At 41.2% G+C, this 13,991-nt stretch overlaps 1 protein-coding gene across 1 annotated transcript in view; it reads right to left on the reverse strand.

Annotated features, from left to right (window-relative positions):
- LOC135109071 (uncharacterized) overlaps positions 1-13,991 on the reverse strand; it is a 76,582-nt gene that overhangs the window by 53,484 nt on the left and 9,107 nt on the right. The gene's annotated exons all lie outside the window — the stretch shown is intronic.

Consider the following 13,991-nt stretch of genomic DNA (forward strand, 5'->3'; position numbering starts at 1 on the left):
CAGTCACAGCCTGCCCTCTAAAGACTCTTCCTCTTCCCTCTTCCTCCACACAAAACTACAAGCACCTAAAAACACACATCCTTCACTCAAAAATTTCAAAATTATTATGGCGACTCCTACACCAGCCTCGGAGTCCCCATCCGGGGAGGGGACCATAAATGTCCCCAGGTCGGACTGCCTTTCTATCAATGACCCTAAGTGCCTTGACACCCCCCTCAACTTTTTCTTCATTAACTTCTGCAACATTCGCGGTCTAAGATCTAATTTTCAATCTGTAGAACACCACCTCTCCTCTTCTAAACCTCATCTTCTTTTCCTCACTGAAACTATAGTGTCTGAGGCAACTGACAGTAGCCCCTTTTCTGTTCCCTCCTACTTTCTCTATCCTCATTTTCGATCCAAAGCTTGATGTTGCGTTTATGTGCACAATGACTTAACCTGCTCTCCTGCCCACGCTCTTGAATCTTCTCAGTTTTCCACCATCTGGCTATGACTACAGAGTCACTCTCAAACTAAATTTATCTGTGTTGTATACCACTCACCTAACTCCTCTGACTATAAGAAATCTTTGACTACTCAACTTCCAAAGTGGAGCACATTCTGACCCTCTCCCCTTTTGCAGAGATCTCCATTCTTGGAGACTTCAATGTTCACCACCAGCTTTGGCTTTCCTCTCCCTTCACTGACCATCCTGGTGAACTAGCCTTCAACTTTGCTATCCTCCACAACCTAGAGCAATTGGTGCAACACCCTACTCATATTCCTGACCGTCTTGGAGATACACCCAACATTCTTGACCTTTTCCTGACCTCTAATTCTTCTGTTTATGCTGTCACCTTTTCTTCTCCGTTGGGCTCCTCCGATCACAATCTCATATCTGTATCTTGTCCTATCTCTCCAATCCCTCATCAGGATCCATCTAAGCGAAGGTCCCTCTGGCGTTTTGCCTCTGCTAGTTGGGGGGACCTGAGGAGGTATTTTGCTCATTTTCCTTGGAATGACTACTGCTTCCGTGTCATGTCTTTGTGTGCTGAGCGCATAACAGAAGTGATAGTGTCTGACATGGAGGCGTACATTCCTCACTCTTTTTCTCAACCTAAACCTTCCAAACCTTTGTTTAACACAGCTTGTTCTCGTGCTATACATGATAGAGAGGTGGCCCACAAAAGGTACTTAAGCCTTTCATCACCAGAATCTCATCCACTTTATATTTCTGTCCAGAACCATGCCAAGTCTGTTCTCCAACTAGCCAAAAACTCCTTCATTAACAGAGTGTCAAAACCTTTCAAGATCTAACTCCCCTCGTGACTTCTGGTATCTAGCCAAAAATATCTCCAATAACTTTGCTTCTTCTTCTCTCCCTCCTTTATTTCAGCCAGATGGCACCACTGCTACCACATCTATTTCTAAAGGCTGAACTCTTCGCTCAAACCTATGCTAAAAACTCTACCTTGGACGATTCTGGGCTTGTTCCTCTCTCTCCTCTACCCTCTGACTACTTCATGCTACCTATTAAAATTCTTCGCAATGATGTTTTCCATGCCCTTGCTGGATTAACCCTCGGATGGCTTATGGACCTGATGTGGTCCCTCCTATTGTTCTCCGAAACTGTGCCTCCGTGCTCGCACCTTGCCTAGTCAAACTCTTTCATATCTGTCTGTCAACATCTACCTTTCCTTCTTGCTGGAAGTTTGCCTACATTCAGCCTGTTCCTAAAAAGGGTGACTGTTCTAATTCCTCAAACTACTGTCCTATTGGTTTAATTTCCTGCCTATCTAAAGTTTTTGAATCTATCCTCAACAGGAAGATTCTTAAACATCTATCACTTCACAACCTTCTATCTGATCGCCAGTATGGGTTCCGTCAAGGCCGCTCTACTGGTGATCTTCTGGATTTCCTTACTGAGTCTTGGTCATCCTCTTTTAGAGATTTTGGTGAAACTTTTGCTGTTGCCTTGGACATATCAAAAGCTTTTGATAGAGTCTGGCACAAAGCTTTGATTTCCAAACTACCCTCCTATGGCTTCTATCTTCTCTCTGTATCTTCATTTCAAGTTTCCTTTCTGACTGTTCTATTGCTGCTGTGGTAGATGGTCACTGTTCTTCTCCTAAATCTATTAACAGTGGTGTTTCTCAGGGTTCTGTCCTGTCACCCACTCTCTTCTTATTATTCATTGATGATCTTCTAAACCAAACTTCTTGTCCTATCCACTCCTACGCTGATGATACCACCCTGCACTTTTCCATGTCTTTTCATAGACGTCCAACCCTTCAGGACGTAAAAATTTCACGCAGGGAAGCCACAGAATGCCTGACTTCTGATCTTTCTAAAATTTCTGATTGGGGCAGAGCAAACTTGGTATTGTTCAATGCCTCAAAAACTCAATTCCTCCATCTATCAACTCGACACAACCTTCCAGACAACTATCCCCTCTTCTTCAATGACTCTCAACTGTCCCCCTCTTCTACACTGAACATCCTTTGTCTGTCCTTTACTTATAATCTGAACTGGAAACTTCACATCTCATCTCTAGCTAAAACAGCTTCTATGAAGTTAGGCGTTCTGAGATATCTCCGCCAGTTTTTCTCACCCCCCTAGCTGCTAACTCTGTACAAGGGCCTTATCCGTCCATGTATGGAGTATGCTTCACATTTCTGGGGGGGTTCCACTCATACTGCTCTTCTAGACAGGGTGGAATCAAAAGCTTTTCATCTCATTAACTCCTCTCCTCTAACTGACTGTCTTCAGCCTCCCTCTCATCACCGCAATGTTGCATCTCTAGCTGTCTTCTACCACTATTTTCATACTAACTGCTCTTCTGATCTTGCTAACTGCATGCCTCTCCTCCTCCCACGGCCTCGCTGCACAAGACTTTCTTCTTTCTCTCACTCCTATTCTGTCCACCTCTCTAATGCAAGAGTTAACCAGTATTCCCAATCATTCATCCCTTTCTCTGGTAAATTCTGGAACTCCCTGCCTGCTTCTGTATTTCCACCTTACTATGACTTGAATTCCTTCAAGAGGGAGATTTCAAGACACTTATCCTTCAATTTTTGACTACCGCTTTGGACCCTTTTATGAGACTGGCATTTCAGTGGGCATTTTTTTTTATTGGATTTTTGTTGCTCTTGTGTCCTCCTACATAAAAAAAAAAAAAAAAACTATTCTCCCTCTCACCACAAGGAATCTGTAATCAACAAAATTAATATTAGCTAAATGAAAACATTAAAATTATGAGAAACTTGGTAGGATACATGCATAAGAGGTAAAGAAATATTATATTCTTACAATCTGTATAACTAATTGACATATCTACACCTAGGAAGCATTTAGTGGAATTTTCATAAGTACCAAAATTCAAATAGGATAAAAAGAAGCACTATGCAGCAGTTGGAGATGTATGCAATATAAAGGCAGTAAGAAATGTACAAAATTGGTCACCACAAACACACTAAATTGACAACACTACTGGGCAGCAGAGAGAATTTAGGTTGGTGTGTGTGTGTGTCTGTGTGCATATGTGACTGTACCTGTTTATGATTCTGTGTGAGTGGTGTGGTGCACAGGATTTGAACTGGTGGCAACCCATGAAAAATCTAATCCACATATATTTCCTTTGTGGCACTAATCCACAAACAATCAAATCAGTGAATGTTGACCTTGCGAATATTGAGAGAACTGTATTATGAGAGCTCAAAATATTACATATGTGCCATGGTTTCATGTTTCATAATTAGTTTTATGAAACTGTGGCTATCTTGATTTGATTTGTTTGCTGAAGTATATCTCTTTACATATCAGTATTATGAGCATGTGAAATATTATGTATGTGCCACGTCTTCATATCTTTATATTTACCCTACTTTATGGAACAGTATATCATGTGGTCAGTAGTTTATTAGATTTTTTGTATGTTCATTTCAATGTTATGAGTATTTCAAAATATTACATGCCATGTTTTCAAATTCTTTATTTAGTGTTTGGAACTGCAAATTCATTTTGATGATTTTCCTTTTTTTTTTTTCAAACTCCTTTTGAAACAAATGTTTATTGAAATACTTAAAACATGTATCATTTGCTCCATTTATTTTAATCCAACCTAAGATCTTTCATTTTCCTAAACATTGTTATGAAATAAATCATGAAAATATGTGATTTTGCAAAGAGGAGTGGAATAGGTCTGTTAGAAGCAAAAAAGGAGCCTTCATGTAAAATAGATTGAGAACTATAATTCTAAGCAATTTATCATTTACTATTAGGGTGGAAGGTGCAGTGGGAAACAGAGTTGATCTATGATGGTTTATTCCAAGGCTGCAAAATACATGTGCAAGGAGTGAGTACACTGTAGCAGCAAACAGATAACTGCCCCAACGGATGCCACAAGCTTCCTCCATGCCTACCATTACAGTGTCATAACAAATCATGATGTGAACTCTTGAGCATTTGGTCATATTGAATCATGGTACAAATCCCTACATTCCTACCCAAGTCTTATCCCGAGATGGTGTAAGGAGCTTAAGTAAATATAATGTAAATATTTTTTTTGTTGTATTTGTGATATTAGACTAAGTAAGGGAGCTCATGTAATAATCATCCAAATGCCTTGGGCCATGCATTAAACTCAGCTGTGACCTCATTGAGCATTTTCCTTCCCAGCACAAGGAGACAGTCACAGCCTGCCCTCTAAAGACAACTCTTTTCCTTCACACAGAACTACATGCAACTAATTACACACACACCCTTCACTCAAAATTCAAAATTATCATCATTCTCTCATGCCCACATTCTTGAATCTTCTGAGTTTTCCACCCTCTGGCAATGACTACAGAGTCACTCTCAAACTAATTTTACCTAACCTTACCTAACTCCTCTAACTATAAGAAATTCTTTGACTACTCAACTTCTGAAGTGGAGCACATTCTGATTTGGAGTCCCCATCTGGGGACTGCTCTTCTGGCATTGACCCTAAGTGTCTTGACACCTCCCTCAACTTCTTCATTAACTTTTGCAACATTCACAGTCTTAGATCTAATTTTCAATCTGTAGAACATCACCTCTCCTCTACTAAACCTCACCTTTTTCTCACTGAAATGCAGGCATCTGAGGCAACTGACAGTAGCCCCTTTTCTGTTCCCTCCTCCTTTCTATATCTTCATTTTCAATCCAAAGCTGGATGTTGCGTCTATGTGTGCAATGACTAAACCTTGAATCTTCTGAGTTTTACACCATCTGGCTAAAACTACAGTCACTCTCAAACTAAATTTATCTGTGGTGTATACCTCTTAGCTAACTCCTCTGACAATAAGAAATTCTTTGACTACTTAACTTCCAAAGTGGAGCACATTCTAACTCTCTTACCTTTTGCAGAGATCTTCATTCTTGGAGACTTCAATGTTCACCACAAGCTTTGGCTTTCCTCCCTCTTCACTGATCATCCTAGTGAACTAGTCTTTAACTTTGCTTTTCTCCATGACCTAAAGGAATTGGTGCAACACCCTACTGTATCTTGGAGATACACCCAACATTCTTGATCTTTTCCTAACCTCTAATTCTTCTGCTTATGCTGTTACCCTATCTTCTCTGCTGGGCTCCTCCAATCACAATCTCATATCTCTATCTTTTCTTATCACTCCAATCCCTCCTCAGGATCCCCCAAGACAGAGGTGCCTTGGTATTTTGCCTCTGCTAATTGGGGGAATATGAGGAAGTATTATTCTTATTTCACTTGGAATGACTACTGCTTCTGTATCAGTGACCTGTCGCTGTGTGCTGAGCACATAACAGAGGTGATAGTGTCTGGCATGGAGGCATACATTCCTCACTCTTTCTCTCAACCTAAACCTTCCAAATGTTGGTTTAACACAGCCTGTTCTCATGCTATACACAATAAGAGGTAGCACACAAAAGGTACTTGAGCCTTCCATCACCTGAATCTCATACGCTTTATGTTTCTGCCCAGAATCATGCCAAGACCATTCTCCAATTAGCCAAAACTCCTTCATTAATAAATAAATGTCAAAATCTTTCAAGATCTAACCCCCCTTGTGACTTCTGGCACCAAGCAAAAAATGTATCCAGTAACTTTGTTTCTTTATCTTTCCCTCCTTTATTTCAACCTGATGGCACTGCTGCCAACTCATCTATTTTTAAAGCTGAACTCTCTGCTCAAACCTTTACTAAAAACTCTACCTTGAATGATTCAAGGTTTGTTCCTCCCTCTCCTCCATGCTCTGACTCCTTCATGCTACCTACTAAAATCCTTCACAATGATGTTTTCCATGCCCTTGTTGGCCTAAACCCTCGGAAAGCTTATGGACCTGATGGGGGTCCCTCCTACTGTTCTCCGAAACTGTGTCTCCGTGCTTGCACCTTGCCTATTCAAATTCTTCCAGCCCTGTCTATCGACATCTAACTTTCCTTCTTTCTGGAAGTTTACCTACATTCAGCCTTTTCCTTAAAAGAGTGACTGTTCTAATCCCTCAAACTACTGACATATTGCTTTAATTTCCTGCCTATCTAAAATTTTTTATTCTATGTTCAACAGGAAGATTTTTAACCTTAAACCACTACGATTGCTTTTATAATCAAGTCTCTCATATCCCGTGAAGCAGTAATCGTTTATGTAATCATGAATTTTCACGGCATATGTTTTGAATTTTCGCGGTGGGCTTCACTGCAGATGTTCTTGCGATTGCTGGCAACTTATTCATGCCATCACGAGAGCTTCAAATCTTAGAACAATGCCCTCACTCAAGTTTTTGTTAAAAGTAGGAGAACTCTGGCAACTCTTTGTGACTGGCCGGATAGAAGCCACCCTGTACATAATAGAAAATGTGGAAGTGGAGGAGAAAATTAGGGTTGGAAAGGCAGCCACTACAAATTTTGGATGTTTACATAAAGATGAGAATTGGAGAGAGAGAGAGAGAGAGAGAGAGAGAGAGAGAGAGAGAGAGAGAGAGAGAGAGAGAGAGAGAGAGAGAGAGAGAGAGAGAGAGAGAGAGAGAGAGAGAGAGAGACAAATGGAGTGAGCACAGACTAGTGGCAGTACGCGCTGCTGTCCTCTATTCTTCCTCGGAGCCATCGCTATATCTGGCGTGTCTCTATTTTCCCGTGCTTTTGGAAAGCGCTCGAATTTTGAGGGCCTATCATTTCCTCTATTTACTTATGTATCACCTTGAATTGCTGTAATAAATCAAATTACATTTTTATCATTGATGACATACTATCAGACTTGTATATTCATTTCTAATGATAATGCTTATAATATCAAGCGTAGTAAGAATGTCAACAATTAAGAATTCGCTTTTAAAGGGCTAAACATCTATCACTTTACAACCATCTATCTGATCGCCAGTATGGGTTCTGTCAAGGCTGCTCTACTGGTGATCTTTTGACTTTCCTTAATGAGTCTTGGTCATCCTCTTTTAGAGATTTTGGTGAAACTTTACTCTTGCCTTAGACATATCAAAAGCTTTTGACAGAGTCTCGCACAAAGCTCTGATTTCTAAACTACCCTCCTTTGGCTTCTATCTTTCACTCTGTAACTTCATCTCAAGTTTCCTTTCTGATCATTCTATTGCTACTGTGGTAGATGGTCACTGTTCTCCTAAATCTATCAACAGTGGTGTTCCCCAGGGATCTGTCCTGTCATCCACTCTCTTCTTAATATTTATCAATGATCTTCCAAATCAAACTTCTTGTCCTATCCACTCCTATGCTGATGATACCACCCTGTAGTTTTCCATGTCTTTCATTGATGTCCAACCTTTCAGGAAGTAAGCAGTTGACACAGGGAAGTCACAGAATGCCTGACTTCTGATGTCTCTAAAATTTCTGATTGGGGCAGAGCAAACTTAGTATTGTTCAATGCCTCAAAAAACTCAGTTCCTCCATTTATCAACTTGACACAGTCTCTCTTCTTCAATGACACTCAACTGTCCCCCTCTTCTACACTGAGCATCCTCGGTCTGTCCTTTACTTATAATCTAAACTGGAAACTTCACATCTCATCTCTAGCTAATACAGCTTTTATGAAGTTAGGTGTTCCAAGTTGTCTCCGCTAGTTTTTCTCACCCCCACCCAGCTGGTAACTTTGTACAGTGGCCTTATCCATTCATGTATGGAGGGGGTTCACATGTATCGGCGGTGTTTCATTCACACTGTTCTTTTAGACAGGGTGGAATCAAAAGCTTTTTGTCTTATTAACTCCTCTCCTCTAACTGACTGTCTTTAGACTCTTTCTCATTATTGCAATGTTACATCTCTTGCTATATTCTACTGCTATTTTCATGTCAAATGCTCTTCTGATCTTACTAACTGCATGCCTCCCCTACCTCCCGGGGCCTCGCTGCACAAGACTTTCTTCTTTCTCTCACCCCTATTCTGTCCATCTCTCTAATGCAAGAGTTAACCAGTATTCTCAGTCATTCTTCCCTTTCTCTGGTGAACTCTGGAACTCCCTGTCTGCTTTTGTATTTCCACCTTCCTATGACTTGAACTCTTTCAAGAGGGAGGTTTCAAGACACTTATCTATATTTTTGACTAACGCTTTTGACTGTTTGAGGACTGGCACCTCAGTGGGCCATTTTTTTGTTGCAATTTTTATTGCCCTCAGCCAGTGTCCCTCCTACATAAAAAAAGAAAAAAAAAGTGTTTTGGTCTAAGGGTGGAGTGGGATAGCACGGTGCCCAGAGACTTTTTTTTTTATGTAGGGGGGACACTGGCCAAGGGCAACAAAAATCCAATAAAAAAATGCCCACTGAAATGCCAGTCCTATAAAAGGGTCCAAAGCAGTAGTCAAAAATTGAAGGATAAGTGTCTTAAAACCTCCCTTTTGAAGGAATTCAAGTCGTAGGAAGGTGGAAAAACAGAAGCAGGTAGGGAGTTCCAGAGTTTACCAGAGAAAGGGATGAATGACTGAGAGTACTGGTTAACTCTTGCATTAGAGAGGTGGACAGAATAAGGGTGAGAGAAAGAAGAAAGTCTTGTGCAGCAAAGCCATGGGAGGAGAGGAGGCATGCAGTTAGCAAGGTCAGAAGAGCAGTTAGCATGAAAATAGCAGTATAAGACAGCTAGAGATGCAACATTGCGGCAATGAGAGAGAGGCTGAAGACAGTCAGTCAGAAGAATGGAGTTGATGAGACAAAAAAGCTTTTCATTCCACCCTGTCTAGAAGAGCAGTATGAGTGGAACTCCCCTCTGACATGTGAAGCATATTCCATACATGGACGGATAAGGCCCTTGTACAGAGTTAGCATCTGGTGGGGTGAGAAAAACTGGCAGAGATGTCTCAGAATGCCTAACTATATAGAAGCAGTTTTAGCTAGGGATGAGATGTGAAGTTTCTAGTTCAGATTATAAGTAAAGGACAGACCAAGGATGTTCAGTGTAGAAGAGGGGGACAGTTGAGTGTTATTGAAGAAGAAGGGATAGTTGTCTGGAAGGTTGTGTTGAGTTGATAGATGGAGGAATTGAGTTTTTGAGGTATTGAACAATACCAAGTTTGCTCTACCCAATCAGAAATTTTAGAAAGATCAGAAGTCAGGTGTTCTGTGGCTTCCCTGCATGAAATTTTTACTTTCTGAAGGGTTGGACGTCTATGAAAAGACGTGGAAAAGTGCGGGTGGTATCATCAGCGTATGGATGGATAGGACAAGAAGTTTGGTTTAGAAGATCATTAATGAATAATAAGAGAGAGTGGGTGACAGGACAGAACCCAGAGGAACACCACTGTTAATAGATTTAGGAGAAGAACAGTGACTGTCTACCACAACAGCAATAGAACGGTCAGAAAGGAAACTTAAGATGAAGTTACAGAGAGAAGGATAAAAGCCATAGAAGGGTAGTTTGGAAATCAAAGCTTTGTGCCAGACACTATCAAAAGCTTTTGATATGTCCAAGGCAACAGCAAAAGTTTCACCAAAATCTCTAAAAGAGGATGATCAAGACTCAGTAAAGAAAGCCAAAAGATCACCAGTAAAGCGGCCTCGATGGAACCCATACTGGCGATCAGATAGAAGGTTGTGAAGTGATAGATGTTTAAGAATCTTCCTTTTGAGGATAGACTCAAAAACTTTAGATAGGCAGGAAATTAAAGCAATAAGACAGTAGATTGAGGGATTAGAACAGTCACCCTTTTTAGGAACAGGATGAATGTAGGCAAACTTCCAGCAAGAAGGAAAGGTAGATGTTGACAGACAGAGCTGAAAGAGTTTGACTAGGCAAGGGGCAAGCACGGAGGCACAGTTTCGGAGAACAATAGGAGGGACCCCATCAGGTCCATAAGCCTTCTGAGGGTTTAGGCCAGCAAGGGCATGAAAAACATCATTGTAAAGAATTTTAATAGGTAGCATGAAGTAGTCAGAGGGTGGAGGAGAGGGAGGAACTAGCCCTAAATTGTCCAAGGTAGAGTTTTTAGCAAAGGTTAGAGTTCAGCTTTAGAAATAGATGTGATAGCAGTGATGCCATCTGGTTGGAATAAAGGAGGGAAAGGAGAAGAAGCAAAGTTATTGGAGATATTTTTGGCTAGATGCCCGAAGTCACAAGGGGAGTTAGATCTTGAAAGATTTTGACACTTTCTATTAATGAAGGAGTTTTTGGCTAGTTGGAGAACAGACTTGGCATGGTTCCTGGCAGAAATATAAAGTGCATGAGATTCTGGTGATGGAAGGCTTAAGTACCTTTTGTGGGCCACCTCTCTATCTATCTATGCATAGCATGAGAACAAGCTGTGTTAAACCAAGGTTTGGAACGTTTAGGTCGAGAAAAAGAGTGAGGAATGTATGCCTCCATGCCAGACACTATCACCTCTATTATGCACTCAGCACACAAAGACGGGTCTATGACACGGAAGCAGTAGTCATTCCAAGGAAAATGAGCAAAATATCTCCTCAGGTCCCCCCAACTAGCAGAGGCAAAACGCCAGAGGCACCTTCACTTAGGGGGATCCTGAGGAGGGATTGGAGCGATAGGACAAGATACAGATATGAGATCGTGATCGGAGGAGCCTAACGGAGAAGAGAGGGTGACAGCATAGGCAGAAGAATTAAAGGTCAGGAAAAGGTCAAGAATGTTGGGCGTATCTCCAAGACAGTCAGGAATACAAGTAGGGTGTTGCACCAATTGCTCTAGGTTGTGGAGGATAGCAAAGTTATAGGCTAGTTCACCAGGATGGTCAGTGAAGGGAGATGAAAGCCAAAGCTGGTGGTGAACATTGAAGTCTCTAAGAATGGAGATCTCTGCAAAAGGGAAGAGGGTCAGAATGTGCTCCACTTTGGAAGTTAAGTAGTCAAAGAATTTCTTATAGTCAGGGGAGTTAGGTGAGAGGTATACAGCACAGATAAATTTATTTTGAGTGATTCTGTAGTTGTAGCCAGGTATTGGAAAACTGAAGATTCAAGAGCGTGGGCATGAGAGCAAGTTAAGTCATTGCGCACATAAATGCAACATCCAGCTTTGGATAAAAAAATGAGGATAGAGAAAGTAGGAGGGAACAGAAAAGGGGCTACTGTCAGTTGGCTGAGACACCTGAGTTTCAGTGAGGAAAAGAAGATAAGGTTTAGAAGAGGAGAGATGGTGTTCTACAGATTGAAAATTAGATCTTATAACGCGAATGTTGCAGAAGTTAATGAAGAAAAAGTTGAGGGGGTGTCAAGACACTTAGGGTCATCAACAGAAGGGCAGTCCGACCTGGGGATATTTATGGTCCCCTCCCCAGATGGGGACTCTGAGGCTGGTGTAGGAGTCACCATGATAATTTTGAAATTTTGAGTGAAAGGTGTGTGTGTGTTATTAGGTGCTTGTACTTTTGTGTGGAAGAAGAGAGTTGTCTTTAGAGGACAGGCTGTGACTGCCCCCTTGTGTTGTGAGACACAAAGGGAAACGTTCAGTGAGGTCACAGCTGGGTTTAATGATCAGTTCACAGTACCCCTGAACAGTGCTTTAGACCTCACTGGGAGTAATTATCATTTCAGCAGGTGTCTACTGCCTCCTCCCTTGCTGCATCCCTGTCTGGGGCTCATTGCTAAGAGGGCAGAGTTGATGTCTGTTTCTGTTTGTAGCTCTGTCATCACCATCCAGCCACACCAGGTACTGTCATAGTGCTGTCAACTCTGTTACAGTTTCTGATTGGTCCCAATACGAGTGAGCTGACTGATCATGTCGGGGCAATGAGTTTGCTACTAAGGAGTTCACATCCTATTCCCAGTTATGTAGCATTTTTCCTACTATTCATTGATTAAAGGCATCTTCTATTCACAACACTGATCAGCTCTACATCACTGATCTGGATCTGGATCTGATCCGGATTTACTTGGGGTAAAAAAGAAGACTCATGGCCATTACTGATCAAAACAATAACAACACAAGTATGTAACTGCCCAGTTGTTATAAGCAGCAGACTGTTGATGCTCACCACTGTGCTCTAAGGAAGTGCCAATGAGGACTACAGCCTGTCACGATCACTTACTTACCCGCGATCGTGCGATCCCGGTTATCTTTCCAAGAAAGTGGGCGTTACACTGATCCTGGAAAGTTTTAAAGGTCTGGATTTTTAAAGGCTTCGAGTGCCTAACCGACCTATCCGAAATCGCCAGAATTATCTCTCACTCCACCTTTACCTTGACTCAGCACACCTGGAATCACCTCTAATACCAGATTGATGTTGGGGGAGTAGAAAACACAATTCTTCTATGTTACAAGCACATATATTAATACTAATAATAATTCACAAACAACATGAGGTAGTACACGTTACTACATGACGTCCTCGTCACTTCCCACAACACCAGAACCCGTTTACACCTCCACCAGTCACAGAAATATTTCCCCTCAACTGCAGGAATTCGCCCAGACGCCACTACCGCGTCCCCAGACAATAATTCCCGTATTTCACCTCCTCAAGCCTCACAGGAGATTACCATAATCACCAAAGATTACCCATAACACCATAAAATCATCCCCAAAATCACCAATACACCACAACACCAGCTTCCAAGGTCAACACCACAACCTCCACTCACAAAATGGCTGCCAGTTTGACCTATGGCCCCTTCCAACAGCATCACCGACACAACTCAACAACCGAATTTCAGCGGACAAGAGCTCTTGGTACCACAAAAGACTCACTAACCTGATCCTGGATATCAAGGTTATACCGCTACACCACTGATACCTCCACAAACTCGCTCCACCACCAATCCACACCAAAATCCTCCCCTGAGAAATGCCACCTTCCTATTTTCACTTTGTTCCTCAGACATACAGTGGAACCTCAGTTTTCGAGCTTAATTTGTTCCTAAATGCCATTCAAAATCCAAAATGTTTGAAAATTGAAACTATTTTCCCCATGGGAATCAATGGAAAAATAGATTAATATATTTTCTGACATCCATTCACAATGTCTTAGCAGGTAATGACCGACGCTCCCACTGCTTTGATGGCCACTCCACAAAATCTCCAGCTTAAAAATTTATTTATCCAGAAAATATGTATTGAATGAACTTAGTGACACAGAACTCATGAAAAGATATTGTTTAGACCAGTGGTTCCCAAACTTTTTCAGGTCGTTATTCACTTTTCATACACGATCCTTGTCCATGGCCCACCGCCAAGCATAACCCATGACTACAGTGACTGTCAACAGTCCTACATTCATTAGGTCCATATAAAAACCACTCTAGTAAATCCTGTAATTTTATAGATTCCATTTGTTATTTTTTCTTTTGTTAAGTATTAATAAAGAAATTTCTAGTTTTCCTTTACTGAATCTCATATCATTATTGAGGTGGTACTAAAGAAGTAACAATGCACAAAAATGTTTATACTTAAAGTAATCAACAAATGGCATTATTGAGGAAAGTTTTTTCAACAATAAACAAACAAAGAACAAAATAAAATAAAATTTCACTGGTTTAAAAGTATATCAATCCCATGCCATAAGATCTGATCTTTGAGTCTGACAAATCTGAAGACTATAATTCTGAAGTGAGATG

The sequence above is a fragment of the Scylla paramamosain genome, chromosome 18, assembly GCF_035594125.1.
Source record: "Scylla paramamosain isolate STU-SP2022 chromosome 18, ASM3559412v1, whole genome shotgun sequence".
Classification (NCBI taxonomy): Eukaryota; Metazoa; Arthropoda; class Malacostraca; order Decapoda; family Portunidae; genus Scylla; species Scylla paramamosain.